The sequence below is a fragment of the Wasmannia auropunctata genome, unplaced genomic scaffold (assembly GCF_000956235.1).
Source record: "Wasmannia auropunctata unplaced genomic scaffold, wasmannia.A_1.0 LD335669.1, whole genome shotgun sequence".
NCBI classification, from domain to species: domain Eukaryota; kingdom Metazoa; phylum Arthropoda; class Insecta; order Hymenoptera; family Formicidae; genus Wasmannia; species Wasmannia auropunctata.
In genome coordinates this window covers 11,476-19,555 of record NW_012027221.1, presented here as the reverse complement: position 1 = coordinate 19,555, position 8,080 = coordinate 11,476, and the positions used below count along the sequence as shown (strand labels likewise).

The 8,080-nt window shown below is 38.8% G+C and overlaps 1 pseudogene; it reads left to right on the top strand.

Moving 5' to 3' along the window:
- The first annotated feature begins 2,184 nt into the window (after positions 1-2,184).
- Positions 2,185-7,219, top strand: LOC105456465 (annotated as a pseudogene).
- Positions 7,220-8,080: the final 861 nt, after the last annotated feature.

Below are 8,080 nucleotides of genomic sequence, written 5' to 3'. Positions count from 1 at the left end.
TATATATATATATATATATATACGTATAACGATGAAGGTGTCCTATTTTTCCTTTGCCGCCACAGCGCAAAGAGGTCTCGCGGCAGGATCTGAGGTAGCGGCACTTCCACAGATCCTACATTAAATAACATACTTATCTATTAATAAGTTTTTGTCATAAAAAATATATACATACCACAATCAGTTCGATGCTGTCCTCAGCATTTAGATGCTAATGGATTTATACCACTGCTTCTAATAAAAATAAATGTCAGCCATATTGAAACCGTCATTTTGAATTTTTTCAATCTGACTTCATATTATTTATTATTCAGCGACCCCAAAAACTCCCGAGTAAACATTTTTAGTCGAATCAAATCAGTCCGGAAAATAAATGTCAGCCATATTGAATCCGCCATCTTGAATTTTTTCAATCTGACTCTATACTAATGTTCAATGATCCAGAAAACCTCCGGTTAAACATTTCTAGGCGAGTCCAAATATATTAGTTCTGAAAAAACATCAAGGGACTTGGGCGTTGAAACTCTCGATTTTCCCCCTTGTATGGTACTTTATCTTGAAAACTATTGATTTTTGGAACTTTTGCCGTATAGAACTTTTGTTCGGGTTGTCCTGAACTACAACTTAGTAAAGTTTCAGAAAATTTAATCGGGTCCGCAAATCAAGGCAAAGTGTGCGGGGTCCTTTTTTTGCCAATTTAAAGGTTATTTTAAGACGAATTCAACCATGTGTGATAAAGTTACTTTCCGAAGTATTATTTTAAAAAAATAATTATAAACGCCTCTATACGCACACCATCCGTGCCTACGCTGCGCTCAATTCTTTACGCAGCACGTTCTGCTCGCATTTTTGCATTTAATACGGGACAACGATGAAAGTAAATCTATTTCCGCAATATTCTGCGTATGTATAAGTATGAATCGTTTTTATCGCGCACGGCTATCACGACAACGCTTACGAAGCAAAATTTGAATGTCGTCGGATAAAGTCAAATTGATGTAAACAACTTATTTCGGGAACAGTCTGCATATAATCGCATATAATATCACGGAAATATTTATGTTTCAGTAGAGTTAGTACGCAATAAGCGGCAATATAAAATGCTGTCGCTATGCGAATGTTAGAATCAGTTCACCGTGATATTATGTATTGATAACATCGTGCACTAGTAACATCTCTGTATCACTGAATCAACGTATCAATCACTACAATCAATTTTGTAAGTATTTTTTGAATATTTTTAAAATTTATATTAATATTTATATTTTTCGCATAATTCAATTTTGAGCTTGTAAAAATAAGTTATTACATAAAATTCTTAATTGTATGTTATATTTTATTTTAAAATTGTAGAAAAATCTTTTGGTACTTATTCCTATTATTTTTGTAAATAAAAACAGTTATCGTATATAATACAAACATTGTGTACCACATAAGATTATATTTCTTTTTGGATTTTTCACGGAAAACAAAAATAAAAAAGGTATAATAATTATATAATATATATTTATTACTTTAAGAATAAATTAAAGTATTTGTCTTTAACATAATAAACAATATAATGTTAATAGAGTATGCATACAATAAAGCATAACTATATATTAAATATATTTACTATTTTTATTTTTAAAGATGTTTATATGACTATAATTTATTATTTATAATTTTTCAGAGGCAAATTATTTCTCGTAAATACCTTCTTACGCTATCACTCTCATATATCCCTACATTCTTGAGTAAAACAAACAGTTTTCGGTGTTTTGCGAAAAATGGATAAAATCGAATGTCGTGGAGTGATAAAATACTTTGTTTGAAATTTCGTTTAACGAAATAAAAAAACGAGCTAGATTCCACTTAGGGAGACTTTTCAACCTTTTTATCGTTTTCAACAATGAAAAAAATGGGCTGCTGAATTCAAACGTAGTTGTTCATCTATAAATGACGATGCACGTTCAGGACGCCCGAAAACCACTACGACTGGAAATCATCGAAAAAATCCATAATGCCGTGTGTGACGGAATTACGACTGAATCGCGTCTGACGGCGCGACAGCGAGCCGTCACTATTTCTAATGGCCGCGCTGCGTATTGAGCTTCGAGCTCTGCCACTTGGCGGTGTCGAGCGCCTAGGCTTTCTCGTAAACAAGAAACAGTCAAAGAGCAAATATAAGAGAGCTCCCAAAGGATGCCGGTTCGGCATCCTCTGCCTTCACGGCAGAACACCGATTGCAGGTTGTATATCTCGCAGCCATTCCCCGAGAGTCTCTTGGAGCAGAACCTCGAGCGGTGTCTGACTCAGCCGTCACGCCCTCCTATTGAACGATGTTGCCTAGAGGTAGTCAACTCGACTACAAAAGAACCATTAGCTCGAAGGTTAACTGTACCTAGGCGGCCAGCCTAGGCGGTCAGCCTGCCAGCCTGAGAAACCCAGCTGCTTCTCGTCGATGGAAATCGGTGATCCTTCACCGACAGCACCCGATGAAAGTTTGCCTGCGGAATCCGGTTAAGGGCTTCGATCCCGATGCCGCTTGATCCCTATTGAGTTGCCCGAAGGTCCGCTCACCAGATCATCAAACGATTTTGTGGCGCTGTAGGATTATAAGGTAAGGAGGGCTGTTTCTGCAACATGGCCAGATTTACCATGGAGACTCTCCTCTTTCTCCTGAGCCTAGAAGAGCTACTAGGATAAGTACCCGGGGTACTCAGACAGAGCTGTTAGAGTAACAATTTAAGTTTGTAATATTCTGGTAACATTTCATGTTTTCTCTAATGACTTTACTTTCTTTATATAAATATGGTTGGTAATATTTTTTTGCTTTTTGAAACGCATTTCTAAGAAAGTTCTTGAACACGCAACGCTTACATTGTATTATTCTTGAGTTATTATATTCTCTCAAATATTAAAAGACTCTGTGTGTTTATTTTCGTCGCCTATATTCCACTGCCTTTATCAGGTTATGGGGCCAGGCATATATCGGGAATATTTAATACAATAATATTGTATCTTCGAACAGAAATTGATATCGGTAACCTACTATAACCTCTAGAGTTCAATTCTAGAAAGTTCATACATTTCTTGTATTCCTGGTTTTCGAGTTTTCCGATTCATCATGCCGAATGAAAACAAAAAATATCGTGTACCACTTTTCGATGGTAAAGATTTTGACAGCTGGAAGTTTCGAATGAAAACTCGTCTAGACAAACTCAAACTTCTAGAGCTGGTTCAACAGAACTACAAAGACAAAGTAACCATTCGAGCATCAGATAGTGCTGAGGTTAAGATTCAAAAAGAAAATGAATTAGCTGCTTAGAAAACAAAGGACTGAAAATGTAAATCCCAAATCGTTCAAAGACTTTCAGATAATATTTTGGAATATGCCAAGGACAAAGAAACGGTGTACGACATTTGGATGCCTCTGTGCAATACCTACGCAAGAAAAGATATTGCTAATCAATTATTACTACGAAAAAGCCTTTTGCTGATGAAGTTTAATTCAGCAAGCAAAACTATTGAATCTCATTTTAATAATTTTGATAAATTAATCCGTGAATTACGGTCTACCAGAGCTACTCTACAAGAATTAGATATTGTCTGTCATCTTCTGATGACGATGCCACATGAATATAGCGCAGTAGTCACAGCTCTTGAAACCTTATCCGAAAAATTAACATTAAGCTTTGTGAAGAATTGACTGATGGATGAAGAACAAAAACATGTTTCGGATAAGACAACAAATGAAGGTACGTCGCATTCTCTTTTATCAAAGGCTAATCGTATAAATTCACAGATTTACAAAAAAAGGGAAAACACAGATACAAATCAAAATAATTCACAAAATCAAGTTGTTTACGGTTATTGTAAAAAGCCATTTCATACAGTTCTAAGTGACGAAAGTTAAAAAAGAAGCAGAAGGATAATAAAAACGCTAATGTTGCTGAAACGGAAACTTCAGAATTCAGTTTAGCAGCGGATACAACTTCTGAAAATTTATCTTTATCTACATCGTGGTATCTTGATGACTGGCACCCGTTTGGCCACGTTAATATTGGCCACAGTTCCGATTGACCACGTTGCAATTGACCACGTTGCAATTGACTACGTTAATATTGACCACGTTACGATTGACTACGGTCCTGATTGACCACTGTCCAGATTGGTCACCGTCCCGATTAGCCACCGTTTCATTTGAACACCGTCCCGATTGGCCACAGTTCCGATTGACTACGGTCCCGATTAACCACGGTCCCGATTGGCCACCGTCCCGATTGACCACCGTCCCGATTGATCACCGTCCCAATTGACCACGATCCCGATTGACCACGGTCCCAATTGACCACCGTCCCGATTGACCACGGTTCCGATTGGCCACCGTCCCGATTAGCCACCGTCCCGATTGACTATCATCCCGATCGCTTCGCGTAAAAAGTTGTAAACCCATGTGGAACCTCGCTTTCCGTTGCAAAGTACACGCGTAGAGGCAGTAAGTTCCACGCCCCCCCTTCGGGGGGCCCTATTTTGTTTCAAGCTAACCTAATCCAAACCATCTCTTGGTGTGGAGTAAACCTCAGTTCGAGTAAAATGTTATAACTTGTGTTGTGAGTGGTCAGTCGGGACAGTGGTCAATCGGGACTGTGGTCGGAACCGTGCCCAATTGGAACGGTAGTCAAACGAAACGGTGGTCAATCGGGACGGTGGCTAATCGGGACAGTGGCCAATCGGGACAATGGTCAATCGGAACCGTAGTCAATCTCAACGTGGTAAATATTAACGTAGTTAATAGCAACGTGGTCAATAACAACGTGGTCAATCGAAACAATGGTCAATATTAACGTGGTCAAACGGGGCGCTCCCCTTACTTTTCCATGATTCGCTAGCCCTAGAATTTTCCGATATTATACGATACTGTGTACTTTGTCAATAACTCGCTAGCTCAATAATTTTTTATATCTCTAATTTTCAGCATAAATAAAAGACCCTCCAACATTTCATCGAATTATCCACCAGAAAAAATATAAAGGAGACTCTCCTCATAAAGATTATTCTCTCGGTTGAATTTCTCAACGTAGTCGCTTTGTGAAAATGAATGTAAACGAAGCGGAACCTTGTTTTTCACAGGTTATACATCTTATTCGAACTCGGTTTTACAAACATATTTACTAATACTGGTGGAATGTGTAATACAAGAAGGTATAATTGGTGTGACAAACATTTGTCATGTCTGTATTGGTGTATGTATTACACTTTGGGGAAAGATGAGAGGATTACGGCTGAAGCGTATGAAATATGGGATAATGAAATGACTAAATGCGAGGAGAAACAAAAAGGAGGGGAGAAAAGTTAAAAAGAGCTCGAACAGAAATTCACTGCAACAGTTAATCAGTAAACAGCGAAAAAAATGTATGAGGGAAACATGAACTACTATGTCCTGATTCAAGAGAATAAATCGTATGAGAGACCGTATTTATATTTTTTTTATTTCTTAAATATGTCTTCGGTTACTTATTGTTAGATGTATTTTTTTTTACAATAATGCGTCTCATACCTTGAGATCTCGGATACGCTTTGCATATTGGGAAGGAGATTCGCTTTGACATCAGCTTTTAAATACCTTGATGTTGGAATTAGCGTGGGGCTTCTGGCCTCTGTAAAATTATTTATTGGTGACAACCGAAGAAATTGAATAATCCTGCCTTATGCTGATTGGAAAGCGTTTATCGAGAGACGCGCTGACATCGAACAACTTTTGCAGTCTGCTGAGATATCATCATCGCTAAGAATTCAGGATTTGACTGTACAACTTGTAAAAATGTACGAATTGAATACCGTAAAATTAACATTGCGCAATACTTGTATGCACATAAAGCCGTCAACCGTGCTCTTCATGTTTGACTTTGAACACTGTATCGAGCATGTATATGTACTTTGAATTAAGTCAAAAGATTTGGTGCGTGAACGAAAAATTTCAGTATTTTGTAAGCTATTTATGCGAAAATTGTATCATGAATAAATATGATGTGATCAATCTTTTGCGTAAGATGTACGGTAAAACTTCACCTGTGAATTGTGAAATAATAGCTAACGCTTCTAATAATATTGTGTACGATGCGTTACATAAATAAATGTGTATTAAGCATACGTCATGTGTTAAAACATTATTAATCTTCTCGTTTCTTCTACCTGTTTCCTTAAAATGCGCATTCTATTGGGAAAAGAGGTGGGGAAGAGAAAGAACGCGAACCTTCCGGAAAGCGTAAGAGGGGGAGGAGGAGAACACGTGGCAGAGAGAGAGAATGTGAACAAGAACCCATGGACCTAGGAATACATGGACGGAGTCTTTTGTGAAGGGAAAGTGATAATAACGGTAAGAGGGCAGTACTATAAGCGTAGGAATACTACGCTAATTCCGTGAGCGTAGCTCAGAAGTATTCGGTATAGTATAGTGTTCTGTCACTGTTCTATGGAAGCGTCTTCTCTCTCTGCACGCGTCGAATATTACCAAACGTAACCGAAATGTACCGAAGTGAGTGGTTTGATTCCACGTGACCCACGTGATCCCTTTACATCGATATTATTACCCCTCCGCCTATTTAACCAGTTTACTCGCCATCCATATATTCCTATGTCAATGCAAGAACCTTCGACCAAAATGGCGGTACCGCCTCCAATGCATAATAATTATATACCGTTTAATTATTATCATTTAATTGATTGATTAATTGATTAAGTATCATTTAATTGATAAACTAATTATCGTTTGATTAATTAGCGATTAATTAATTATCAATTAATTGATTGATTAATTAAGTAATTAACCCTTTCCCCACCCTTGACCTACATTCCCCTTCCCCTTAACCTTGACCTACATTTCCCCCTTCCCCCTTGACCTTGATCTACATTTGGTCCAGAACATATTCTATATCTATTCATAATTGCAGTCGCAGAACTCCATGTGTTGCGCTTCAAATTGCTGCCACATGCACCGTACTCACCCAGATCTCAGTATCTCACTCAGATTTAGCCCCCAGTGATTTTTTCCTGTTCCCGAATCTGAAGAAATAGCTTATTAAAAAAAGATTTATTTCAAATACTGAGATCATCGCTAAGACAAACGCTTATTTTGAAAGATTATGAAAATTGTATTATGATTGAAGGTCTAAAGAAGTTGGAATATCGTTGGTCTAAATGTATTGACTTACAAAGGGATTATGTCGAAAAATAAAAAAAAAGTTTTGCCAAAAACCATGTTTTCTTTGTTAGGCCGAGAACTTTTTGAACTATCTTCGTATATGTATATATAATAAATGTATATATAATCATTATTTTTTTTTTGTCGCGAAACAAGTAATGCCTGTAATTGTATTGTCTCACATAAATTTTTGACTTTGCACGCGTGGCGAGATCAGGAGACACGGTGGCTTGGTGTCAAGTGTTTAAAAAACTATAAATATAAATAAAATATAATATAAAATATATGTATATATATATATAAATGATGTCAGTTATATATGTCATCATATATGTCAAGCCATGCCAGGTCTCTTAACGCGAGCCGTCGCGTTGCGAGCACTCGAGATTTCTGCCCCCCCTCCTCCACCCCTGCGGAGGTCTCTTTGTGGACCACTGTTCTGGGAAGGAAGACGAGGAGGGAGGCCAAGGCCGGGACCGCGAAGTTCGCGAGAGCCAATGCGGCTCCACCGGCCAAAGTCGGTGGGCAGCCGCCCCATAGAACCGGCAAAGCCGGTTAACAAGCCGGCGCCTAAGACCAGGCCCCCGAGGACGGCGATGGTCACGGTAACGGTAACGTGTCTGCGGGACCAATATGCGGAGACTCTTCGGTACGGCGCGACAACACATCATGCCGAAGGATCTCAAGGGTCGGATCTCAGGATCGAAGGTCTGCGTAACAGGAGGGCCCTGATCGGGGGCCTCGTTATGGAGATCTCCGGTCCCAAACCAAAGGAGCAGGCGCGGAAATTTGCCGCCAGGCTGACGCGTCTGTTTGAGGGCAGGAAGGGAGTCAGAGTCTCCCTGCCCAGCAAGACGGCCGAGATGAGGGTGCGGGACCTCGATGACTTGATCA